Source organism: Rhinoderma darwinii, chromosome 9 (assembly GCF_050947455.1).
Source record: "Rhinoderma darwinii isolate aRhiDar2 chromosome 9, aRhiDar2.hap1, whole genome shotgun sequence".
NCBI classification, from domain to species: domain Eukaryota; kingdom Metazoa; phylum Chordata; class Amphibia; order Anura; family Rhinodermatidae; genus Rhinoderma; species Rhinoderma darwinii.
In genome coordinates, this window is record NC_134695.1 from 102,378,912 (window position 1) to 102,391,620 (window position 12,709).

Here is a 12,709-nt window from a genome sequence, read left to right on the forward strand (position 1 = left end):
CCTAGTGGACACAACCTTTTTGACTAAAGGAGCAAGGAAGGCCTCTCTCGATTAGTTAGATGTGGCCTAAATAGGTTCTCTCCAAAAAGACAAGCCCCTAAGCGTACAATCCCGTCAGGATAATATTAAATTCTAAATTAAAGGGATTGTCTGGTTTAGAAAACTCATATTTAAATTACCCTATTAAGAGTTGATAAAAGGAAAGGAAAGGGGGGGGGGGGTGTCTCATATTCAGGACCCTTTTCTATTAAGCCAGGGCAGAGAGCGGCTATAAGGAGTGGCTCTTGCTTTGGAGGACCCGGCATGTTTGTGCATTACATGAAAATTTATTGATGATGTGGGAAAATGTGTAGCGCTCCATTTTCCCTGTGGTTGGCGCTGCAGTGGAACCGAGCACTCGTGCCTGATCTCCGAACAACTGATCACTGGGGGTCTCAGCAGTAAAACACCTCGTGATCACTTTGTTGAGGGACGCTTCTAACAAGAAGAGATTGTTCAATGTGGATAACCCATTTAAATTGTTCTATTATTGAGTTTTATCCCACTTCCGGTCTTGTGAGGTTCTGGATTATCAAATAGTTGCGTGAAAGAAACAAATTCAGTAAGAAATAGAATTATATAAAAAACAAGGGGTGATTTCAGAGCAGTGAAATGAAGTGAACTCAGATGAGCAATAATAACCATACTGAATGCTTCTATGGGAGACTATTTGACATATAATAACCATTTATCAGATGTGGCTGGCACATACACCACATGATAAATTATCTTGGCACAACATAATGAAATAATAGTCATATATAAAAGGGAAACAGATGACATGAGCACCCAAAAGGTTTATTTTTCTACTGTCAAGTTACATGTTTTATGAAACTATTTATATTACTTTTTATATCATTTTTATCATTATTTATGTTACTTTTACATTTTTTTATTTTTTTTGGACGGAAAACAAGATTTCCACCGAGCTTGCTGCCAGACCCAATTTATGTTAGTCAGTGACCTTTGAGATATACGGTACCTAAATAAATGCGTGCTGTTATCAAGCCATCGGAGGGTTTCTATATTTTGGATTCGTGGACTACATGTAACATTGTACAATGTCAAACAATGCAGGCAAAATGAGAAATTGTCCTAAGACGGATGAGAATGTGACGGACAGTCTGGGATCAAGTAACATTGATTCGCTTACGTCAATTGCACAGCATCCTATATCACCCAGGTGGTAGCGTTGTCTTGAAATAACCTACCCAAGGTTTTCGCTTGGAACCCTGCATGTTTAACCAATTCACCGCCAAAGACATGTTGATAATCCACCAGTGATCAACAGATTGTTTAGTAGGTTACTACCCATTGCAATTATATTTGACAAGTTAGTTCTACTCATTCCACTCTACACTTATAAAAGGTGGCCATGTCAGATAGAGCCGTGTCCAGCTCTAGAGGATAGCAGGTGCTCAAATGCAATACTTTATTTTCCCTGCAGCAGCACATTTAGTCTGCTGGGACACCATAGTGATCAGCTGACCTCAGAGGAACTTGCAATATAAGAAGTAGAGTTGTCCAATGAGTCAACCCATTTGAATCATGGCGTTGTCACGACGCAGAAACGATGAAGCTTGTAAAGAGTTAAGCCATTCATTTAGCTCTGCTACATCTGAATTATGGATTACTATTGCCGATCACCCCTTTATGTCTGATTTATACTCTCCATATACAGCCTGCAAGTAAACCATGTCTTCTATTAAAAAAAATAATAGATTATTCCGCCTTCCAAGCTGGTAAATTTAACTGCAACATCGGAGCTAAATCAGATATCAGAAAAAAAAAAGAAAAGGAAGCTTTGGCTAGCAAGAGGTCAAGCAAATGACAAATAGAATACAGATTCAGCTCCAGTCATTTCAGCGTGCTTCCCTCAGATGCTCTGAAAATCACCTCCTGTGGTAGTGAACTGGTTAAAAATGCCCACGAGGAAGCCCTTCCTTACCAGACAGGCTCTTACCGGCTGCTGAAATGTTTTCCCTGGATTTCCGTTATTCCCGGCTTTCCAGGCACTGCAGTGGGACCGACAACGTCTCCTTATTGCCAATCAGCAGGACCAAAAAATGCAGCTCTCTGCCGTCACCCTAAAATATTTGATGTGTTGAAAGATCTGCGTCTTATAAAATGGCTCTGCTGGTTTCATTGGTTGCTGTGGTCCCTGCTGTCACATGCTGAGGCGCGTGACAACGAGAAAAAAAAATCTTATCTGTGTTTTTTCCTTGCCTGAGAGTCATACGTCTAGAGAAGTGATCACCATGCAATAGGCTGGGCACACGTCTATATCTACAGAATACATATATACATACACATTACATATACACACACATATATATATCACAATAGATTCTGTTCACTGGTAGAACGTTATTTCATATTTACTCCAAAGAGCAATAATCTTCTTCACTGACAGAACAAACCGGTTATATGTAGAGCATTTCCTCCTACAATCAAAAAATCACCCGTAAGTACAAGTCCTGTAGTCGTAGTCTTGGAAAAAAAACAAAAAAAAAAAACTGCTGTTATATCCATTTGCGGGAAAGCTGGGTGAAAACCCCTCTAACCACCATTAGAGCGCGCACCAGCTTTCCTACAGTCCTGAATGGCAAGTCTGTCCAGTAATGCAATGATCAGTAGATCAAGAAAGTTGGGGGGCCCACCTCTGTAATAGCGGCCTGACTGATCACCCAGCTCTCCCAGGAAAAGTTATGTAAGAAACATCTGAAAAACATTTTTAATGAAGAGAAGACGTCAAGGACTTCTATTTGCTGCAGATTTTAGGTAGTACCCGATTTCCTGCAGGTATGCGCACGAGATTTTCTAGAATTAGCGGAGGAGAAGTGATTGAGGGTACAGTGGATGGACAGTAGTGTTCAAAAAAATAGCAGCGAGTTTAAAAAAAAAGCACAAAATCATTAGAATCACTTATTTGCCTGAATGCAACATTTCACCAGTTTGTGTTCATCTCTTACAGAAAGTAAAGAAAAAGGAATATTAGGCTGTTCAAAAACAGCAGTGGCAGATTTCTTCTTTAAAAAACGCAAAAATGTAACGTATAAACTGAAAAAGTGTTTCAGATTTCACTTTACGGACCAAATATTTCGTGGCATAACCATTGTTTCTGAGAAGTTCTTGACATTTGTGTTACATGGAGCCGACCAACTTCCGAATAGATATTCCAGTCCAGGAGGATTGGACGACATTCCACAGTTCTTCTGCATTTTGGGGTTTTGCCTCATAAACCACATTTTTTTGTCACCCCACAAGTTCTCTATGGGATTGAGGTCAGGGGATTGGGCTGGTCACTCCATTACCTCAATCCTGTTTGTAACCAAGATGTTGTTCGCTTACTGGTGTGTTTTGGGTCATTGTCGTGTTGAAACACCCATTTCTAGGGCATTTCTTCTTCGGCATAGGGCAACATGATCTCAATTATTTCGATATATTCAAACTGATCCATAATCTCTTGTATGCGATAAATAGGCCCAATACCATGGTATGAGAAACATCCCATATCATGATTTTTGCAGCACCTTGCTTTACTGTTTTCACAGTGTACTGTGGCTTGAATTCAGTGCTCCGGGGTTGTCTGACATACGGTCTGCGGATAACTCAACCCAAAAAGTACAATTTTACTTTCATCAGTCCACAAAGTGTTTTGCGCCATTTCTCTTTGGGCCAGTCAATGTGTTCCTTGGCAAATTTTACCCCATTCAGGCATGTTTTTTTTTTCAACAACGGGACTTTGCGGGGAGTTCGGTAACTTGGCTTCACTTAATCGTCTTCGGATTGCAGCAGTTCTCACTGGTAACTTCACATCTTCATTGATCTCTCTGGAGGTGATCATTGGCTGAGCCTTTGCCATTTTGGCTATTCTTCGATCCATTTGAACAGTAGTTCCCGCTTTCTTCCACATCTTTCAGGTTTTAGTTGCCACTTCAAGGCATTGGAGATCATTTTAGCTGAGCAGCCTATAATTTGCTGCACTTCTCTATGTTTTTCCCTCTCCAATCAACTTTTTAATCAAAGTACGTTTTTCATCAGAACAATTTCGAACAACCCTTTTTCCCCAGTATTTCAGACGGAAATGCACTATAACCAACGTGCAACATTTGCCACCCTCCTACCTTACCTTAAATAAGGGCCAAAATGTAAACCTTTTATTCAACGGAATGGCTTCACCAATTTACCTCCTCACTGCTATTATTTTGAAGAAGCCCCTTTCAATTAATGATTCAATTGCTCAGAATGAGTGGCATGCATGTCCTAATTGTTGGGTCGGTTTCATTTCTACTACAAGTGAATTATTTGCTATGTAAAAATATCACTTCTACCAAAAACATTATTTTATCATGTTAATGATGTTGGAGATGTTGTTGCGATGCCGGAGGAGGATAAATGTGGTGAATACAAGCCTGGTTGTGTCACAGATACATATCTACACAATAACACTGAGAACCCCCTCGGGTAAGAAGTTATTTATTCATTGACCAACCATGTCCATCCACACGTGTAGGAAATACACGTGGCAGCATTGATCTGGTATCAAAACAGGTTTCCTAGATTTTACTTTGGAGTTATAGATATAGAGCATCATATATGACCAGTACTTCCAAAAATGTTTCTTCTGACATGTCATAGAGAGACATGGCAGGAGATGGTATCGGCAAAGGACTGGGCACGGAGAACCGCACCTATAAGTTACATAGTCTATCCTGAATGAAGTCCAGAAATGTAAAAAGGGGACAGACCCTGATAAGTGCATAGCCCCATTTATTCTAGTGATAAGAGGAGGGTCTCAGTGCCCTTTTACTATACTGGTGAGGATCCAGGCGCCCAAACCCCCACTAAATCGGTCGATTAAAAAGCCAAACAGAAGCCAAATGGGGCATGGTGCTCATTGAGGAATCTTGGTGTCCAGACCCCCGACAAGCAGAAGATAGAAGCAACTGATCATAAACCTGGACAGACACTGGCTAACCACCAGTACGACCACTTTACCCACAAAAAAAGGATATATAAATCAGGATCACCAAAAATATTGGAACATTCGTCAGATTGATGAAGACTCTCTACATCTTCGGCCACAGGTTCTAGGACTTTTGTCTTCTCTGCAATATACGGTTTGTAGGAGTCTAGGGGAGACCTGGGCGGATAAAGTCTCGTCCCGTTTTATAGGAATGTAATTCGAATGACAAGCGTTCGTTGATCCTTTCCCCATCATCTAGTGCATGTCTGACTTTCATCCCTTTGTGTTCGAGGCCTTCAGCACATGCATGTAGCCATTAGTTACGGAGATTATTGCTTGGTCTGGCACGTGACCAGAGGCCTTGGTCTAGAATTACAATAGCTTGAAAAGCACATGCAGCTGGGAGTGATTTGTGCATGAAAAATAACAGCCGTGCGCGCTTACTAAATGCTGAGAGAGGTTGGAACAGATTCAGCTTTCCTTCAAAACTACAATGAGTTTGGCTATTCATTTCTGCATCAGGAAGCGTCTCTCGGTTTAGGGCTTTAGCTAGGTTTGTGCAGTTACGGCGTAAAGAACACTTCCCAGTCTCAAAGGGGAACTTCTTAAAGTACTGGAGCAGTTTTATGTGTTCGTTTTATGGGTTAGAAATTATTAGCGTCTTTTTTCTTATAGGAATCGCCTTGTCCATTACGTTGATATTTTGTCGATAAAAGTAGGTGTGGCTTAATAATAAGCAAATAAGACAAATTTATCATATGTGCCTTTGTAAAATCGTACTCCACTAAAACAGTGGACTATATTTGTATCGAATACATTACAAAACGGTTGTCCATTATAATTTTGTAACATAAAAACGCTATGGAGAACATATATTCTGACTTTTTGGTACATAAATCAAAATTAGTTACGAAATTTCTGTATTTCAGGCATGGTCAAAGGGGCATAAATTTAAAGTGCTGGGCCCCATACCAAACTTTACAAGCTCTAAATGTTCTAAATATATCTGAGGAAGGTACAATAAAAATAGAGACTTAAGACAAACATTACGTGCCCAAATTTATTAAATATTGTGCGTCCGTTTGAAGCTTGAAAAATTACAATTATTTTTAATCAATTGATAAGTCACCCTCTTCGTGTTTATAAAGCTACAAACACCTTAAAGAGGCTCTGTCACCAGATTGTCAAACCCCTATCTCCTATTGCACGTGATCGGCGCTGCAATGTAGATAACAGTAACGTTTTTTGTTTTTTTTTTAAAACGTTCATTTTTGGCCAAGTTATGAGCAATTTTATATTTATGCAAATGAGCTTTTTAGTCAGTCTTCTACTGCTTGTCTGTATGTTCATTACCCTGAACATAAACCAATCACGTTCTCCGAATATTCACAGCGCAACCAATCTGAAAGTTTACAGTTCTTGGGAAACAAGTGACAGAAGAGGATGGAGGCACAGCCTTATATAGTGGATCGAGCGGGTTCCCCAGCAGCATTTAAAAAAAACAGGATCCTGACCTGTCCACAGAGTTTAAGGCAGCACAGAGTATTTCAGGAGATGAGCGTGCAGATCTTGTGCGGGATGGTGACTTGCCAATCATGTGAAGGTGTTATTGAGGACAGGAGTGGAGGAGAGGTAACAGACTGAGAGCTACGTAATGGTAAGAGCAGAGTTCACAGCAGCACAGAATATTTCAGGAGAGGAGCGTGCAGATGTTGAGGAGTGTATGACGCTGACTGGTCACTGATTGGTCAGCGTCATACACATAAACACGCCCAGTTAAAAACACAATACACGCCCAGTTGGACAGAACGGAAAAAAAAACGCCCAGTTGTCCATTTCAAAGCTCATTTGCATATATATAAAATAGCTCATAACTTGGCCAAAAATGAACGTTTTAAAAAAAAACAAAAACGTTACTGTTATCTACATTGCAGCGCCGATCACATGCAATAGGAGATAGGGGTTTGAGAATCTGGTGACAGCCTCTTTAAAGACATACGCTAACAGAAATTAAAATTCTAATAAGGTCAAGTGTATTTTTTCTATGCCCGTTTTTCAATACATATGTATCTGATGGATTAACCATCACATCCCTGTATAAAGGTATAGATACACATGTGAGAGATTAGAAGGCCTGGACTATGTGATAACTTAGGTCATATGATGATGCCAGACACGAAGATACGTCCCAGACCATTTCAGGAAAGACAAGGACAGATGTACCTTTGGGACCACTAATGGACTAATGAAAAGTAACCGTGTCGTTTCTCACCAGTTAAAGTTATGTAATAGACACAACACTATTGTACGTATAGAGCTCATCTACTGCTGCCTGTCCTCAGGAAGAAAGAGTAACCTGGAGTGTAGGTTTTATCCTTTTAAGGATTTTTTTAATATAGTACATAATGTATTTCAACCTTCCTAATGTAAAGTGTTAAAACACGTTGTTCGCTATATTAATAGAAATCCTTAAAAGACTCTTCATCCCATAAGTCTACTTCGATTGCTCGGATCACATTAAGAATTCCCTGCAGCACCGATGATCCAAGGTACTACACTCCAGATTACAGACCATTGCCACGTAAAACACGTAACTCATATCCATAACATGATGGCCACCAGAAAATGCTTTGGCTTTTGTGGGTGATCCGAAAAGACAATGGCACAGAGAATTTTGATACCATAATGAGCATTGGGGTCTTCGACAACGACAAGCCCCAAGGTACAAAGTGCAGTTTAATGTGAAGTCCATGGGCCCTCAACAATGGTGGTAGTATCTAAATACAGGTAGTCTGACAGCTTGGGAATCATCACCCGTATATCTGAAGCCACTGCCTTCTAATCAAATGAATTAGCTGCAATTAAGAAATGAGACTAATAGTTTGATACCTGTGGCAATATTCTAGACCTGAATCTGTGGCAATATTCTAGACCTGAATCTGTGGCAATATTCTAGGCATGAATCTGTGGCAATATTCTAGGCATGAATCTGTGGCAATATTCTAGGCATGAATTTGTGGCAATATTACATCTAGGTTATGATAGGGACATACGCATATTTCTTAATAAAGGCTCCGGTCACGTCCCTGCTTTCCATGTTCTTTCTTCCGCTATTGTCGTTCCAAGACCAAGGCTTCTGGTCACACGCCAGACCAAATCTTAATCTGTGTAACTAAACCTTTATTCTGCAACTGCAAAAAAACTGATTTGTTCCAAGTGTGGTCACTGCAGAACATACTGTAGCATTCGAAAACTCACTTACGATCGTAATTTGTGAGGTCTACTGGAGAAAAGATGGCGGACAAAATGTAAAACACAAGCATAATAGTGAAGATGTTCATGTAACTACATCAGACAATAGGTATGGAGCCCCTCAACTTAGGAAGCCCTACGAAGCAAAATACTCTCTTATGAAGTCTGTCTAGAAGATATACAGGAACCGAACTCATCCAACCTATAGAAAAGAGAACTCCACTGTAAATAAATACCCTATATGTTGTTAATATCTGGTCTACTTATGGTGCTCATGAGATCCACCAGGCTTGTACAACAATTATGGAATTCTATAATGGTGACAACCTTTCTCCTGTTCGAAATCTCAATAATTTTGGTTATTCTATATCATTTAACCATTTATATATATTTTTTGTAAATTTAAAGAACTTGGTAATACACGAGCAATAATTCAGAGGAAATAAACGGCACTGTGGACAATAACAGTAAAAAGCTAAATTAAATTACTTTTGTTAGAGTGCAGGAAGACCATTTAAGAGTTTAAAGAGTGGCCTGCTTCACGAGGTCATCTCCCGGAACAGAATAATCTGAGCCACGTGTCACTGACCGACCGGCAAATCAACATGACCAGCTCCTTGTCCACTTCTTTGTACTGGCTTCAAAACCCCTTATTGATTATACTTAGAGAGTCTGTCATCAGAATGTCAGCGTTAAACTAGTAACAGGGTATTGTATAGACCGGTTTCTAACGTTTATTTTCATTTTCCTCTTACTGCCTCCTTTGTAGAGAAATAAGTTATTAGGTTTATGCTAATGAGCATTTATGTGAAATGAGGGCGTTACCATTGCCCCTAAATGCTCTTACGTCGCTCCCCAGTTCAACTCCCCTCCCTCCCTTCTTACATTGATTGACAGGGGCCAGACAGCAGAGTCGGCGCGTTCATGCCTGGCCCTGTGCTATCTGTAAAGCGCGCGCGTCCCTGCTCTTCACTCGGCGCATGAGCAGTACAATCTTTCTGCTCGACATTCAAATCGGCACTACTGTTAATGGGCCGAATAAAGAGCAGGGATTCTGCGCATGCGCAGTATTGCAGATTAGAACGTTGAGCAGAAAGATCATACTGCGCATGCGCCTAGTAAAGAGCAGGGGCACGCGCGCGTGCTAGAGTTAGTACGGGGCCAGGCATGAACTCGCCGATTCTGCAGTCTGGCCCCTTTCAATCAATGTAAAAAGGGAGGGGGGTTGAATTGGGAGCGATGTAAGAGCATTTAGGTGCAATGGTAGTGCCCTCATTGCACCTAAATGCTCATTAGCATAAACTTAACAAAACCTGTTTCTCTACAGAGGAGGCAGTAAGCAGAAAATGAAAATAAATGCTAGAAACAGGTTAGTCTTCTATACAATACCCCGTTACTAGTTTAACCCGGACAGTCTGGTGACAGACTCGCTTTAATAGGTGGGCATTTATGGGGTAATTTATGGGTGGACACATTACTGTAGACTTTAGAAGCCAATCGGACTACTCCTGGACCCAGCGTGATCTTTTTAGTAGCCAGTCAACAGGAACTTCCATAGATATCAATATGGATCAACCCAAAACCCAAGACACTGAGAGCAAATATCTAGGGGCATTGTCTACCTGGCTCCTGGGATATGTCCAGCCCTAGATCATTCTACAGGGTGGGCCAGGAAAAACAGAACCCAGTTTCCCTTATGTGGTCTGTACAGGATAATGCTTATTGGGCCTCGTTAATTAAAATGGTCTTACAGTAAAAATGTCTTTGGACGGATTGGAAGTGCAATATTCTTTGATCTTCGAGCAATTTTACTCACAATTAACTGATCGAGAGCATGAGTATGGTTTTTTCCAACAATGGAGGTGCTTGCTATACGTCGCATGAGTCCCTATGCCAAGTTCATATAGAATTCACAGAACGACGCACAGTGAGCAAATTGTTGTGGCCCCCACGGTCACCAAACTTAATAGTGTGCAACTTTTATCTGTGGTGTTACTTGAAGTGTAGGGTTTATGAAACTTATCCCTAGACCGTGTCTGAACTGGAACAGCCAAGTGAATTTCACGTCCGGATATCAAACGTGTGGGGTTGCAGAAAGTGTTCCTGAACATAACATGGCCTCTTCTTTGAGAGGACTACCCCCTAAAATGCAAATTTTCACTTGAAATTTGGGTTGTCGTCTTGAACAGGTTTCACGGTTTAACCATTTGCTGAATGAAGAGTCAAACCTTGCAACAGGTAAAGGCAAATGGGGGGGGGGGGGGGGCACAGTTTTCTGGAAGACGAGTTACTGTTTATTACAGGGGGGAGGAGGTGACAATTTAAGACTGTGTTTAGGACAACATGACGCCTGATCTTGGCTTCTCGGAATCCAGAAATTGCTCATAATTAGAGTGGAGGTGCAAAGGTTCATTAGACTGTTGATAACGGCCATTAGAAAGAAATTTATATAATTACCTTACTAAATGATGCCATGTTTGAGCGACTACCTGACTCGAGATGGTACACAGCTTGCGGCTTGCGTGCCGCCTGGAACATGAAGCCGTCTGCAGTCTCTAGTGCTGACATAACGTTTACAGTGACTTTAATGACTAGTAAAATATATGGTCACTTTCCATTATTCAGCATAAGATTCCCGTAATCAAGTCTTACAGCACGCTCTAAGGCATGCCTCCCAGGTGCTAGGGATTTAGCAGGACAGTCTTAGATTATGTGCTATTATGTGGGACTTATTGTAGGCAATCCCATAATAGTTTAGTACAAATGGATAGAAGTTGCTTCCCTGCAGCTCTTCAGGAGATATGGGATATTTGAGCATGGTGTAGTGTTATTGCCCTGCAGATTAAACCCACTCATATAGGGGGAAATAACTATAATAGAAGCATATTAGGTAATTGCTGTATGTGCACCTACAGGTTTTACACAGAGGAGCAGCCTTTGTTTCCACAACAAGAAAAGTACCGCACTTTAGACTACTTTCTCTCCGTTTCTTTGACCTACGGAATAATGTTACCCTACGTTTACCCTCCCATGGTCATAGCTTACCCTTAAAGGGGTTTTCCGAAATCCAAATTTATTTATTTATTTTCATCTCTCTTCCGCTTATTATTATCTTAAAGAAACCCCCCTGAATAACGTTTTTATTTTATTTGTAATTTTTCATTCACGATAACGCTTATTTGTTTACATTTTGAAGGTTTATTTACCTCTGTCTCTCTTCCGGTCCTGCAGGCGCAATGTATTATCATTTAACAGCGCATGCGTGATTCAAATAAAGATTTATTGAACGACGCATGCACTAGTTTGCTGCATCGTCGATAGGAACGGTCCACTACAGGGACGTCACAGATGACGCGCGCGCCATTCTTGCAGATAGAAGACCGGTCGGGATGTCATCAGAAGTGCTAACTAATTGAAGATTCAAGATCTTTGAATAGGTAAGTATATTAGAAAGTTAGTTTAATATATATTTAAAATGTGTTCGGATATAGTTTGTTAAAGGTTGAAAACCCTTTTAAAACATAGATCGGTATATTTAAAGGAATGGTCACCTTCAAAATACCATTAGCTCCTAGTCCAGATTACAGACTCCCCCTATCCCCTCTGCCGCCGATCAAAAGGGTTTTAAGGCTACTGGAACCATTGTGATCCGCTCATGTGATGGATGAATTTGATCCCAATAACCAACCAGGTGGCAGCTCTCATCTTACAACTGCAATGTGATTGGATACCATGTATAATTGACAAGCCATCTATAACATCTGGAAGGTTTTGTCCGCACTGTTGTGAACGCTCTGTGACTACCTTTACCATTAAAGATATTCCTACCATCTCTCACTGTATTACAATACAGGATTTGGAGCTGTAAACCGGGCATGCCCCTTACAGGAATTCTTAATGGCAACCTTTGAAGGTATGAATGAGAAATCTGTGTAATCCTTGTGTGAAGCAGCATTCCTTCCCAGGCGTACAAAATAGATGAACGCACATTGAATTCTTCCATTCAGAAGATGAAACTGGAAACCATTATGATTATTTCACTGCAGCTTCCAGTATACACTACATGAACCGTCGTTCTAAGCCTCTTATAAAGCAGTTGTGTAAGAACTGAAATTAAGATGTATTAGTAACCACCAGGACAACCATTGGACTCCACTTGGTAACCTACAGATGAACCTACTGCCAAGCCCAGCTCTGCCGCTCCGGCCAAGCCCAGCTCTGCCGCTCCGGCCAAGCCCAGCTCTGCCGCTCCGGCCAAGCCCAGCTCTGCCGCTCCGGCCAAGCCCAGCTCTGCCGCTCCGGCCAAGCCCAGCTCTGCCGCTCCGGCCAAGCCCAGCTCTGCCGCTCCGGCCAAGCCCAGCTCTGCCGCTCCGGCCAAGCCCAGCTCTGCCGCTCCGGCCAAGCCCAGCTCTGCCGCTCCGGCCAAGCCCAGCTCTGCCGCTCCGGCCA

At 41.4% G+C, this 12,709-nt stretch overlaps 1 protein-coding gene across 6 annotated transcripts in view; it reads right to left on the bottom strand.

The window, feature by feature from the left end:
* Window positions 1-12,709, bottom strand: part of CMIP (c-Maf inducing protein) — a 158,302-nt gene that overhangs the window by 71,822 nt on the left and 73,771 nt on the right. The window contains exon 1 of one of the 6 annotated variants that reach the window (XM_075838667.1): window positions 2,003-2,144. The exons of 4 other annotated variants lie outside the window; for them this stretch is intronic. The gene's annotated coding sequence lies outside the window, so the exon portion shown is untranslated. Of the gene's footprint in view, window positions 1-1,987; window positions 2,145-12,709 lie in introns of those variants that run through there. One more of the 6 variants, XM_075838668.1, reaches the window with a different exon arrangement.